Genomic DNA, 14,442 nt, shown 5'->3' with positions numbered 1-14,442 from the left:
AGCGCGTTGTCACGCCGATCGAAAGCGGCGACACGCACTCGTTTTTAAATTGCTTGTTTCTGTTGTTTAACCTATACTGAAAATTAACAGGTACCTTTCAACCCCCACCCTGCTTTGTCTGGGGCCCAGCGAGGCTGGCTGGCAGCTGATTCCACCTCAGGCGCCTAGCGGTAGTGGCCGCCATCTTGGATCGGGCTGGCTCGCCCGACCCCACCCACGCCACTCCCCCCACGCTGCTCCTCTATTTAGGAGTGCTTCACAGTTTCCCCAGCGATTGCGAGCAGTCCGGTGGCAGTGGGCTTGCTCGTGGGAGCTGAGGGCTGCGATTGAGCTTCTAAGTGCTTTTAGCGCGTTGTCACGCCGATCGAAAGCGGCGACACGCACTCGTTTTTAAATTGCTTGTTTCTGTTGTTTAACCTATACTGAAAATTAACAGGTACCTTTCAACCCCCACCCTGCTTTGTCTGGGGCCCAGCGAGGCTGGCTGGCAGCTGATTCCACCTCAGGCGCCTAGCGGTAGTGGCCGCCATCTTGGATCGGGCTGGCTCGCCCGACCCCACCCACGCCACTCCCCCCACGCTGCTCCTCTATTTAAACGTCCCCCATGTGTCAGCGCAGCGGACGAGCGCAGCGGGCGCGCCGTAGGCTCGCCGGAGTCAAGCCAGAGTCCTGCCCGTCTGCGCCCGTCCGCGGCAGGCCGGGGCTGGGGGCTCTCCCTTATGCCCTCCCGCTGTCATACACTTCCTCCGAGCTTCTTTCTCACTGGATCCCTGGCACTATTAGTCCTATTGTGTCTAACTCAGTACAACATTTAAATCTCCTTACGAGCCCCCCCGCTGCACCCCCCGCCGTTATTCAAAGTTGTCTTCCTCGGCCTCGGGCCGCTGCGTCTATTCATTCCATCTTGCCTGTTCCCCACACGCCGTCCTATAATACCATTGCCATACTCCTCAATACCAGATCTGTCGTTAGCCATCAGCATGAGCTACACGATTTTCTTGACAGCCACAACCCGGACCTCTTGTTCTTAACAGAGACCTGGCTTAAGGCAGACTCCCTCCCTAACGTCTTAGCCGCACTCCCCCCCTCTTATTCCATCATTCGTGCGGATCGCCCGGAGGGCAGGAGAGGCGGCGGAGTAGCCCTGATAACACATACTGACTCCCCCTTTCAAATACTCCCCTCTCCTCTTATCCCCGAGGTAGACTGCCTAATAATTCGCGCTAGCTCTTACTCTACCCCCCTTACTGCTGTTCTTATCTATCGACCCCCGCACACAACTTCCAATTTTGTTTCCTGCCTTCAGGACATCCTCGCCACACTGGTTATTAACAACTCCTCAGTGCTGGTGCTGGGTGACTTCAATTTTTGGCCCAACGATCCCGTCGAAACCCCCCTTTCCAAAGAATTCACCAGCCTCATGACCAGTCTTAACTTTTGTCCCCTCGTTCACAGCCCCACCCATGTTCATGGCCACTCGCTCGACCAGGTTTGGACCCTAAATATCCCCACCACTTCTCCTGTCATCTCCCCCTGTTCTTGGTCGGACCATTTTTCAATCTCCTTCTCCCTCGCGTTAGCCCCAGTGCCTATACCTCTTCTCCCAAAGAACATCTGGGCTAGAAAATGGGGTAAGGCAGACATGCCTTCGTTTTGCTCATCCTTGGCCAATTCCTGCCCTGACCTCTCGGGTCTCGCCGCCCCGGACCAGCTGACTATCATCGATGGCTGGCTGACCCGGGCAGGCGATGATTTTGCTCCCCTGAGACGGATTACGGTGAAGCGTGCCCATGCTGCCAATCGTTGGTTTACCCCCGATCTCAAGGAGAAGAAATTAGCCGCACGCAGAGCAGAGCGCGCATGGAGAAGAGAATATAGTCCCGCCAAAAAAATCATCTACCTCTATGTGCTCAAAGTATAGAAACAAAGCATACTTGACGCCAAGACCCTGTTTTACTCAAACAGGATACTAGCAGCTGAATCTCAATCTAAAGAGATTTTTGCCACAGTACATGAGCTTGCCTCGTCTAATAGAGCCACGGCCTCGATCCCCCCTTCTCAACCGCTTTGCGACTCCCTCAACGACTTCTTCGTTGATAAGGTCGCAACGATCAAGGCTAATATCTCCCCCCCTTCCCTCACTTTCACTAATCCCTCCCCCCCTGCTATCACTTCCAAATTCACTTCCTTCCCCCCTCTGACCACAGTTACACTTCCTCTCCTGCTCCAAAAGGTAAAGTCAGGTTCCCCCCTAGACTTTGCCCCTGCTCGTATCTTGCGAGAAGTCTTCCTACACTGCCCTACCCCTTCCCTTACACTTTTAAATGACTCACTCAAATCCAGAGTGGTCCCCACTGCCCATAAATTTGCGGCAGTCATTCCCATTCTAAAAAAACCCGGTGCCGACCCTTCATCCCCTTCCAATTACCGTCCCATTTCCCTGTTACCCTACCTGGCCAAGGTTTTGGAGACCCATGTAACCAGCACCCTGAGCACCTATGTGGAAGCCAACCACTGCCTCTCCCCCCGGCAGGCGGGCTTTCGCCCCCTCCACTCGACGGAGAAGGTAGTGATCTCAGTGATGGACAGCCTACGTGAGGGCATTGATACCAACGTCCCCCAGGCCCTCATTCTTTTAGACCTATCCGCCGCATTTGACACGGTGGACCACTCCATCCTCCTCACCCGTGTCAAGGCGGCGGGTATAGAGGGCTTGGCCCTCACCTGGCTTAAGTCCTTCCTGAGTGACAGGGCTCAGGCAGTCCACCTTGCTGGCTTCACCGCTGCCTCTCGTAAGGTTGCATGTGGAGTTCCCCAAGGCTCCTCCCTCTCCCCTCTTTTGTTTAATTTATACATTTACCCCCTCATTTTTATGTTACAGCAGCTCGAGGTCACGGTGTTCAATTACGCCGATGACCTCCAGCTAATTTTTGACCTTTCCCACTCCACTTCCTCTGCTTCAAATGTCCAATCCGTCATGCTGTTCATCCAGGATTGGATGAACTGCAACCACCTCAAACTCAACCCGGACAAGACGGAATTAGTCTTGACCAGAGGTGGTTGCAGTCCCTGGTCCCCCTCCCATTGGCCAACCTCACTTGGTGTTCCCCCGCTCCCAGTTCCTAAGGTCAAGACCCTTGGCATCCTCCTGGATCCCTCACTTTCTGTTCACTCTCAGGTCAATTTAGTTGTTTCCTCCTGTTTTTTTTCCCTTCGAATCATTAGGAAGATTTCTCGTTTTTTTTCTTTACCTGCCCTAAAAATTATAGTGATGGCCATGGTGCTTTCGCGCCTCGATTATGGGAACATCATCTATAATGGCGCTCCAGCCTACGCCACTCGCCGTTTGCAGCTAGTGCAGAATCAGGCTGCCCGCCTGATCCACGGCCTGCCCAAATACCATAGAGCTACTCCCCTACTGCAGGCCTTGCACTGGCTGCCGGTGAAAGAGCGTGCTCTGTTCAAGCTTGGCTGCACTACTTTCCAGGCCAAAACAGGCACTGCCCCGGAATTTATCTGTTCTGCCATCACCCCCTACATACCTGGACGAGAGCTTAGGTCTACTCATCAGGCTTTGTTAACCATCCCCCGCTTCAGCAAGAAAAAGACTGGCGGTACGAAATTCGCAGTGCTTGCTCCTGCATTTTGGAACTCCCTCCCCCCGGAACTCCGTATGTCATCTTCCTACATTGAGTTCCGGAAGGGTCTTAAAACTTTTCTCTTTTCCCGTGCTTACAATGCTTAAATTCCCCCCTGCTCCTGCTTGCTTCTCGCAATCCAACAGCGCCAAGAAACCGCTTGGTAAAAGTGCGCTATAGAAATGTTTTTAAATTCAAATTAAATTCAAATTATAGCGCTACTCATAGTTTACTCACACTCATTGGTGTGATCTGCATGGTACATATTCTTTGTAGCAGGCACATTAACCCTCTGCACTCTGTGGATGAAAAGAGTGCCCATGTGAGTGCACGGTGAGCGATGCAACAGTGTGAGAGTAGGGAAAGAGGGGTGACTGCAGGGTGAGTGAGGTGACCATATGAATTTGGGTGCGGATGTAAGTGCAGAGCGGGACGAATGAATGCATGGTTAATTATGGGCTTGTTTGAGCGAGTTGCAGAGTGAGCAGTGAGGGGGCAGGTGAATGAGGTGTCAGATGCAGATGAGTTGTGTGACTGCTGGCTGAGGTACAGGGTGAACAACGCAAGTGCATTGTGATTGCAGAGTGATCACTGTGAGTGCAGGGTGAGAGGGTGAATGATGTGAGTGCATGGTGAGCATGAAAGTGAAGTGCGAGAATGAGAAGTGAGTTCTCTGAATGCAGGGTGCATTACCAGATACTTGAAGTAACTCAGCATATTATTGACGGCAGCGTAGGGTTTAAAGATATAAGTTAAACTATTGCTATTATGACATTAATCAGGGATCGAGGGTGGAGGAAATAAATAATATGCTGATCCTGCAACACACTTCCAATCCTATGGTTAGGGTTGCCTGCTCATTATTTTGATGTCCCAGACGGTACAAAAATAAGCAGTCACCTAAAGCTGTATATTTCAGCACTCATCTGTGCGTACTTGGAACAGCAAATATAAATAGAAAGCACTTTTAATTGTGTTCTAGGGCTGCCTCAATGATCCATGACTGATAATTAAAGGGAACAAAGACAGAAAAGTCACATTACGAATTAATGCATATGATTTTATTTACAATCCCATTTAGTGTCAAAAGGAGGCCTTTGCAGGCTCTTTAAACATCAAATGGCTGGTATTTTCCATCTTCCAACCCTACTTTATATTTCTTTTCATGAAATGCATTCTAACACACTACTGCAGTAAATGTAAAATACAAATAAATGTAAGGAAAAGGCAGAGTTGGGGCCCAGGGGGTACTGGAACTAGAAAAAAAACTAAGCCTCAGTAACTAGTTTACAAAAGTTATGTAAACATGCAAATGGTCTTTTACGACCTGTGAAAAACTCAGGCGTGCCGGGCTGTGCTGGAGATAAGACTGCAGACACAGTCCAGCGAAGCCCACAGCAGCTCGAGCTGAGACCCACTATGGGGGAGGAGGGGGGGCTGAATCCCTTATTGTCCGATGGGCCTGGGCAGAAGTGTGACCGGGAATGCGCGACCCCCTTTCCATCACTTCACGGCCCCCCTGGGGGTCGCGTCCCACACTTTGAAGACCCCTGCCATAGAGTATCACAAAGAGGCAATCCGCATGCTGCAGAGAAACGCACTGCAGAATGCAAAATGTCCTAGTTAGCATGAAAGAAAGTTTCAATACTATTAAGGATGCGGAAGCGAGGATTATGCATTACTTTCTTCACTTTTCATTAATAGCACGTTCAAAGACGAATTAAAAAAACACTGCAACAGAACCACAACTCCCATGAACCACAGGGAGTAACCATGACCACCAATAGTCAAATCAGTTAGCAGTCCTTGAATCTATATAATCCAGATCATGCCGTAGTTCTTCCTCTTCTTCACTGAAGGAAGTTAAGCACCCTGGACATCATTCCGCCTTTGAATCCGAACCTACGAGGATATGTAAAGAACGTTAACAATTTCCTACATAACGTATCGTCTAGCACAAATGGCATAACAGGTTAAAAGTCAGTGACTATTACGAGGAGAAGAATGATATGGCAATTATTACAAGTTTGATACATGAGGTGCTCCCATACCACCATTAGATAAAACTCTACACAACAAGTCTGTTTGTTGAGTTTAAGACAGTATTTCTCGAACAACAATACATAAAAAAATGTTGTTAAGGAGTATACACCAAGTACTTCCCTGTTCCTCACAGGATTCAGTTCTTTAATTCCAGAGTAAATGTAGAGATAACTGCAAAGTCTTCGCAGGGAGGGGGGCATTGAGATAGCATGCCAGGGGGTAGGATAATCCTCGCCTCCGCATCATTAATAGAATTGAAACTTTCTTTCATGCTAACTAAGAAATGTTTCATTCTATGTCAGGACCGGAGGTGAGGATTATGTTTTTTTTTTAAAGCTTACTTACCACCAGCGCGGCTGTGTCATAGATTGGTTTAAAATAGAACCTTTTGAAAGTGAAATCAGAGGACCAATCTGCCGCATTCATGATATCTTCAAGTCTACCGCCTACCTAAACAGCCTTGGAAGCCATAGCCCCCCTAGTTGAAGGAGCCCCAAACTCACTGGTATCTATGCCTGCCTCTACCATGACCCATTTCACCCACCTGGAAATGGCCAGAGACGAGACGGCCTTGAAAGGTTTTTTAATGGCAATCAACAGTTGCGGTTCACCTGGAGGTTGAACCTCCATTGTCATGTCCTCGTAGGCCTTCAGGTACTTGACCACACACAACTTAGAGGCCTCAGGGAAAGCTGGATAGGATAACGACTTGGTACTCGTCTTCGTTCTCCTTGAAATGTTGAATGTAACCCTCTCCGGGGTAAAAATTCTAGCCGACAGGTCTAGCGTCGGCACATCAGAAGCTCTCTTGGCAGAGATGAGGCAGAGCAACATTGCCAGTTTTGCTGATATTTCCTTCCTAGAAAGGTATTGGTTGTCCTGCCAGGATAACAAAAAGTGCAGTACCAAGTTTCCGTCTCAAAGACCTGCGTGGCAGGGTTTCGGGGGGAGGAGGGGCGAGAAATCCTGATCTCCTTGAGGAGTTTACTCATCCAGTGGTGTTCCCCTACTGGAACATTATTTACTGGTGAATGTCCCACTGATATAGCAGACCTGAAGGAGTTGATGGTACAATACGCCAGTCCCTCCTGGAAAATCTCTGCCAAAAAGTTCACTACATTGGTAACGTTGGTGCCCACGGGATCCAAGTGTCTCTCCACACACCAACGTACCCATCTCCTCCAAGCCGATATATACCTCTTGGTGGCCCCTGGAGCCCACGCCTGTTGTATAAGGAAATCGTCTCCCTGCGAAAGTCCGACGACTTGCCAGAGTCACCTGAAATCCTCCATACCATGAGATGAAGGTGGCCCTGGAGAACCAGTGGGTGCAGATGGCCCAGTGGGTACCTCAGGATCTCGGTGAACGATGGTAGACGTACCGGGCGGTCCAGGTCAGCTCCAGGAGAGAAGGGAACCATGCTTGTGAGCGAAATACCGGAGTGACCAGTCTTAGCGAGGCTCTCTGGCGCCTGACTTGTGCTGCTATTCGCTGGATGAAGAGAAAGGGAGGGAAGGCACAGGCCTGTTCCGTCGACCATTCCTGGGGGAAAGCATCTACCGCCTCCGCCCCCAGATCCGGTCTCCAGCTGACGTAGCGAGGGAGCTGTGTGTTCCATCTGCAGGTGAACAGGTCTACTTGGCACGGAACCCATGTTGCCATCAGTGCCTGAAACACCTTTGGATCGCGTTTTCAGTCGCTGGCATCCTTAAGGTAACTGGAGTTCCAGTCCACCACAAAGTCAGCCCCCTTGGAAGATACTCCGCTGTCACTGAAATCTGCCTCTGGAGGCAGTAGTGCCAGAAGTCCTTGGCTAGTTCTGCCAAAGCCCGAGAGTGGAGGCAACCCAGCCAGTTGATGTACTGCACCGCTGTCATGTTGTCCATCCTCAGGAGCACACAGCAAGATACTCTGTCCCACGTAAGTGATCGAATAGCAAACGATCCCGCCAAGAGTTCAAGACAGTTGATGTGAAGGGATAGTTCCTCCTCCGTCCATCTGCCTCCCATGGAGGACGACCCGCATCTGGCTCCTCACTCCAGACGACTGGCGTCCGATTCTATCACCAGATCCCGATGGGAGCCGAAAATAGGCCGAAGATTCCATACTTCCATGTGGTTGATCCACCACTGTATCTCCGTCCTGGCCTCTGGAGTCAGCGTCACCAGCTCGGTCTACGTGAGTCCTCTCCGAAGGTTAACAGCTTCGAGTCTCTGCAGGGCTCTGTAGTGAAGCGGCCCCGGGAAGATGGCTTGCATCGAGGATGATAACAAGCCAACAATCCTGGTTAGTTGACACAGGGATATTTTGTTGACACAAACTTCCCCAACTCGACGAAAGGCTCCCCGAAAACGGTGCCCTGTGCTATAGGACCTGCCTCAGAAGACGAAAGGTTCCCTACCTTGGGATCTATCTTTAAAGAGGAGGGAACGGTGACGTTCCGCAGAGAGGGTGCAGTTGGCATTGCAGAGGAGGCAGATCGCCCTCTGCCCCCAACCCGCTACATTGTCCGTGGGAGAGGCTTCCCTGACTGCTTTGCTTGCTCAGCAAGTTCATAAATCTTCGTTAGGGGGCCCTGCATGTCCAAAGTTTTGTCCTGGCATGGCCTCCAGGATCGGTTGATTCCCTTTTTGGGGTCCCTCATGTACTTTGAGAAAAAGGTACACAGCTTGGGGTCAATCTCAGGGGTCGCTGTGATCTTATCCCCTAGTGATGGCCTGGGACACTCCGCTCTGTGGCGGGCCCTCACCTCCTTGTTCAGGGGCTGGTGAATCTTTTTGATAAACAAGTTTTTATTGTTTTAAGTGACACAACAGAAAAACATTGAGCCTGTCGAACCCCCAGCTTACAACCGCACAGCACGGGACCACTCCCCCCCTGCCCCCCCCCCGAAACTCTCCCCCCGCCCCCTCCCCCCCAAACAGCATGTTCACAATACATTGCCCAACCATTTCCCCCAGACCCTACGGTACTTCTTAAGACAGCCCCTTGCCTGGTAGAGAGTCCGTTCCTGTGCCGCACACCAGTCCACTCCAGTACTCTATTTGGCCAAGCTAGGCGGCTGTGGGTGCTTCCAGGCCGCTGCGATGTCTCGTTTCGCCACCATTAACGCCGTCATAAGGAATAGCTTCTCTGCGCGCGAGCCATCTAGGCCGTCAGTGATACCCAGTAGGGTGTGTCTAGGGTTATGTGGCACCACCCACCCCAAGACCTCCGTGAGGTCGGCTTCTATGCCCCTCCAGTACCCCCCCAAGTCCGGACAAGGCCACACCATGTGGATGAAGTCGGCCGGATCAAAACCGCAGCGGGGGCAAGCTGCGTCAATGGAGAGGCCCGCACGGTGCAGACGAGCCGGTGTGAGATAGGCAGTGTGAAGGTAATAAATTTGAATAAGCCTCAGTTTGGTGGAGGCCGTCACCAGCCTGGGGGCCAGAAGGGCATCCCGCCAGTCAACCTCGTCCAGGGGACCCACCCACACCTCCCATCGTTCCTTCAGGCCTTCCCGGGGCATGGGGGTATTGTTGATAAGAGAACGATGTATCCTGGATATACCCCCCCTCCCCAGGTTGCCCAGCAGGACCTGAGCCTCCGGGGGGCTGTAGTCCGGCACCCGAATGTCCAGTGGGGTGTAGGTGCGTATGGCGTGTCGCAGTTGGAGGTATCTATAAAATTGAGATGAGTGGAGGGAGAAGCGCGCCTGCAGTTCCGAGAATGAGCACATGCGTCCCCCCCGCCAGACATCTCCCAGCTGGGAGATGCCGAGTAGGTCCCAAGATTTAAAGCCCTCCAGTTCCGCAACATCCCGCAGCCATGTCCCATGCCAGAGGGGGGTGGCGTGAGTCAGCCTCCCGGTCCACCGGGTGTGGCGGCAAGCCAGGAAGATCCCTTTGGTGATGTCGGGGCAGGAGGCGGGGATGGGGGCGCCATACAGGCGGTCCTGTATACGGGAGAAACCCAGGTCCTCTAATTCCACCCTGTAGGCCGGGTCAGACCACCCCCCCCCCCCAACCAGTCATGGATGACCAGGAGGCGGGTGGCCAGGTAGTAGAGGTAAAGATTGGTCATGCCTAGCCCTCCATCAAAGGTGGGCAGGCGACATATCGACAGGACCAACCGCGGTCTCCCACCACCCCAGAGAAATCTGGTCGCCAACCCATCCAGCTCGCGAAACCAAGGCCGTGGGAAGGACACGGGGTATTTTGCAATACATAAAGGAACCGGGGGAGAATCATCATTTTGTATAGCGCCACCCTCCCCAGCGGATTGAGCGGGAGTGATTGCCATCGCACCAGATCTACCTTGGCTTTCTTGACCAGGGGGGTCACATTAAGAGCCCAGCTCAATTCCGGGAGAAGAGAGACCCAGATGCCCAGGTACCTGAAGGACAAACGGCGGAGGGGAATAGTGTCCTGCCAGTCAAAACACTCCCGGGAGGGGTGCAGAGGCACAAGGACCGATTTTCGCGGGTTTAAGTAGAGGCCAGACGCGCGGCCAAAGCGGCCCAAGATATGGAGTGCGCGCGGTCCCGAGCGCGCCGGATCGCTAAGGTACAACAGGACGTCATCCGCGTAGAGGGCTATTCTGTCCGGCTCGAGGCCCGGGGCTGGTGAATCTTACTCGCCACGTACTCTGCCCCTTTCCTCTCAGGAAACCACTCCACAGAGCGCAGTCGATAAATGCCCTCTGTGTCGAACATATCAGTAGGGGAAGTTCCCCATCGTATGAGTGTGAGTTGGCCGAGTGAGGTCACCAAAATATCCCCAATTCCTGGGCCTCATTAGACGATAGATCTTCGTCCTCCATGTCACCCTCCCCCAAGTCGGGGAACCCCTCATCTGGGGCAAAGTCAGTTGCGACATCGTTGCCCATTGCCCAGAGTATGTCTTCCTCACAGTAGGGTGCTTCCTTCAGCATGCGTGCACTCTTATGGAAGACTTCAGCCAGACAGCTAAAGCCCTCCCGGTGCCCCGCCAAACGCTTTCCATCCTTGTGTGAGGGAACCGAAGTTACCCCTCTAGACCCAGCGCCCCCGTCCCCCAGGACCCCTGTTTCCGTGAAGACCTGGGCCAACAGTTTGGCGACGCTCTTCTGCAGAGGAGCAAGTGTCTGGGAAATGGCGTTGGTTAGGAGTTTGTCCACCTCAGCAGGAAGGTGCCGCTGGGGGGCGCATTTCACCTCAGAGGCAAGAGAGGGCACAGTCATGGTCCCGTTGGGACTGCATAATAAAGAGGGTGAGAGCACAAACACCCAGAATTAGTAAGGGTAGCCCCCTCCCTGGTGCTCTAAGATAAGGCAGTACCACAATGATTTCACCAATGAAAAACTATGTATAAAGAATGGGCAAAGCCCTTCAACTCCTACCACATATCGGTGTCAGGCGAGGGTTGGGAGGGAATCAGGGACCGAGCGGAGAAGCAGCTCTACTCCCCTCAGTGTGACGTGCCCGCAGAAGCGCTGACAAGCTGCTCTGCGGCGTGAGGAATGCTCAAGAAAGCGCAAAGTGAGCATCCGTGCGGCATCAATAGACGCGCTCGGGCAAACTGCCTACCGTGCGGAATACAGAAATGACAGGAGGGTGCCACTGCTGAAAGTGCGCTCGCACCACACAATTCAGAAAAAGCCACAAAACTACATGCAAGAAAAGTCAATAAACCCTTTGTTGGAAAACGAGGCAACATCTGTGAGGCCTGCACAAATAACATGACTACATTTGTCCTTCACTGGGAACCAAACACCCAATTGTGGCGCCTGACTCTCAGAGGGTAGCGTTGCAGAGCAGTCTGAGGCTTACTCAAGGGAGGTGGTGTGGGCTAGTAATCGCCATTTGCAGGTGCACAAAAATAACACTCAATAATTGATTGTCCAGTCTGTACTTTGCTTTATAAAAGTAAAAGTACATTTATTAAACACACACATTACTCAATACCATGCACCAATTTACAAATATACATAAGCTGTTGGAATTACTTTGTGACATTGCATAACATCTCCACCCCTCCCGCAGGGGGGGGGTGGGGTCTAGTACCACCACTCCCATGTATGCACATCAACTTGCCCCAATGCAGTTAGTTGAACATAACCTGGAGCGAGGGCCCTGCACACTGGCACCATCCCAGTGGCGACCCACCCCATTACCTCAACAAGCATTAAAAAGGGGTAAACCTGCCTTGGTGACACATGACCCTGACTAAGCATCGCCTACTGACCATAAAGTTGGCACCTCTATATCTTAAGGGCTAGCAGTCTGGGGTCTTCACCTAAGCGCAGCAGCAAGAATCCATGTTTACGCACACTTTAGAATGACAGTACTCATCACCTTGGTTGATCATTTGAATGCATTGCAATTACAGCCCCTTAGGGCATCACAGATGAAATCACAGGATTGCTCATATACCGCCAGACACCCTAGCAGGACTGTCTGGCCACATAGCCCCACTTGGCCTATGACATCTCCTTACACATGTGACTTACAGTCCCTTCAAAAGAAGTACTCCTGTCAACTACATTTCTCCTGCAGTGTGCCTCTTCACTTTAAAAGGAATCACAAAAGCATGGGATTACGTAAATACAGCCAGACCCCCTAGCAGAAGGGTCCAGCAACATAACTCCATTTAGCTTAACATCACCTTACACAGGTACTTCACTTTACACATGTGACTTTCAGTCCACCTAAAAAGAAATAACCAATAGTAAATGCATTTCGGTGCAATCACACCACTTCACCTCCAGGGGATGCCCTTCTCCTGACATCCCCAACTCAGCCCTTCTGCTGAGCCCTTGAGGGGTTATTCTTTAAGATGCCCCGTGAAACTTAGGGGTGGACTGTTCTTCTTTATGCTGGGGGAGACTGCGGTGCTCCTGCCGCCCCCCTGCACACCTTTTCACAGATGAGGTTGATCCTCTCCTCTGGAGGCCACCAGGCACAAAAATGGCAGATTTCTTCGTGCTGGGGGGGGGGGGGGGGGGAAAGACTGTGCTCCCCCAGCCGCTCCCCCAGCACCTTTTCACAAGTGAGGGTGGCCCCTCTCCTCTGGGGGCCACAAAGCACCAAAACAGCAGATTTCCAAATTCCTGGCGAGGCATTATGGGGCACTTCATGCTCCTCTTTACCAGCCCCCGCCACTGGGAACACTCTCCTCTGCCCTCTGGGACTCTGATTCAGCAGGGTGCTGTCTTCACTGGCTCCCTGCGCCAGCCTCTCGCCAGGCTCTCCTTCTGGGACTCACCAGCTCCCGCCACTGGGAACACTCTCCTCTTCCCTCAGGGTCTCTGATTCAGCAGGGTGCTGTCTTCACTGGCTCCCTGCGCCAGCCTCTCGCCAGGCTCTCCTTCTGGGACTCTGTTCTCCCTGCGCAGAGGCCCCTGCTTCTGTGCACCAGTCCTGGGCTCTTCTTCTGGTGCTGATAGGGTCCTGGGGGCAGTCAGGGGGTCTCTCCTTCCAACTGCCCATTGCGCCAGGCTCCAGCACCTTCACCCTCAGCAGACGACACCCCAGAGAACCCTTCTCTTCCTGTGCAAGCACTTTTTAAAAGTTGAGTAGGGGGCTGGCAGAAAGTCTCTGTTGGTCCTATCAAACAGCGACACATCACGTCCCTGCCCCTGCTCCCTCCTTGTCCAGCCTCTGAGCTTGTTCAAAATGGTGTCCTCCAGGGTTTCTGGCCACATGTCTGAAGCCTCATCCCCCACGCTGCCTTCCCTCCTTGGTGCAGTCTGGTGCCTGGCACCCAGTGACAGCTGCTAATTGATGAGCCTGTATCCCCTCCCATCTTCTCTTCGTGGAGAGGAGGCCCTAGCTTGTGGAAGAAAGGTTATCAATCCATCCAGCTGGGGTCAGCCCTCAGCCTGGGTCGGTCCTGGCTGGCTTACAGAAATATGACAGTTCTGGATGACCCAAAAGCAGTACAAATATGACTTTGGACTCTGCAGAATACTTCTTTTCACCTCCAATACAATGGACTTTAGGGCATGTCTGGAAACTGTAGGCCTTGTGGAAGTTAATTTAGCCATGGGCCCCACATTCTCTTAGGGAAATAATGAAGTGAAAACACAGTAAAACACACTGACTTTCCCTGGCATGTTTCTTTCCAGCGTATAAAGCCTATTCCATATCACCACCTAATACTGTATAAGTCCTGCCACACCATTCACTTTGTAGCTGCTCCTGGACTGCGCACGCTAGGAATCTCCCCTGCGCAGCCAGTACACGTGTGCACACGCATGTTCACATGTGTCTGCATGTAACCAGCCCGGTGTCCCTTACTCCAGCTGCTGCGCAGTGGCCTGGTCAAGCCAGGGGAACACCAGTAAAATCCTCATGCAGTCTCTTACATCCTGAGTTCACTGTGGGTGAGTCCCAACTTATGAGGCTCCCCCACAGTAAAAGCTAAACAATTAGGTGCTCAAAAAGCAAAAAATCTGGGCGGCCCATAGTGTCAGAACCACCTTCTAACACCCTTTGACACAGTAAGTCAGGAAAATGAATAAAAGCAACTTAACTGACGAGGAACAGTGAAGAAAGAGGAAGGACTACGGCATGATCTGGATTATATAGACTCACAAACTGTTAACTGGACTATTAGTGGCCATGGTTACTCCCTGTTGTTCATTGGAGTCGTGGTTCTGTTACAGTGTTCTACTTAATCTTTGAACGTGCTGTTAATACAAAGTGAAGAAAGTAATGCATAATACTCACCTCCGGTCCTGACATAGGATTCCAAGAGGGAAACAGACGCACCCCAGAGTTCCATGCAGTAATGTCACA

Source organism: Triturus cristatus, chromosome 8, assembly GCF_964204655.1.
Source record: "Triturus cristatus chromosome 8, aTriCri1.1, whole genome shotgun sequence".
Lineage (NCBI taxonomy): Eukaryota > Metazoa > Chordata > Amphibia > Caudata > Salamandridae > Triturus > Triturus cristatus.
The sequence above is the reverse complement of the archived record's forward strand: the minus strand, read 5'-3'. Positions refer to the sequence as shown.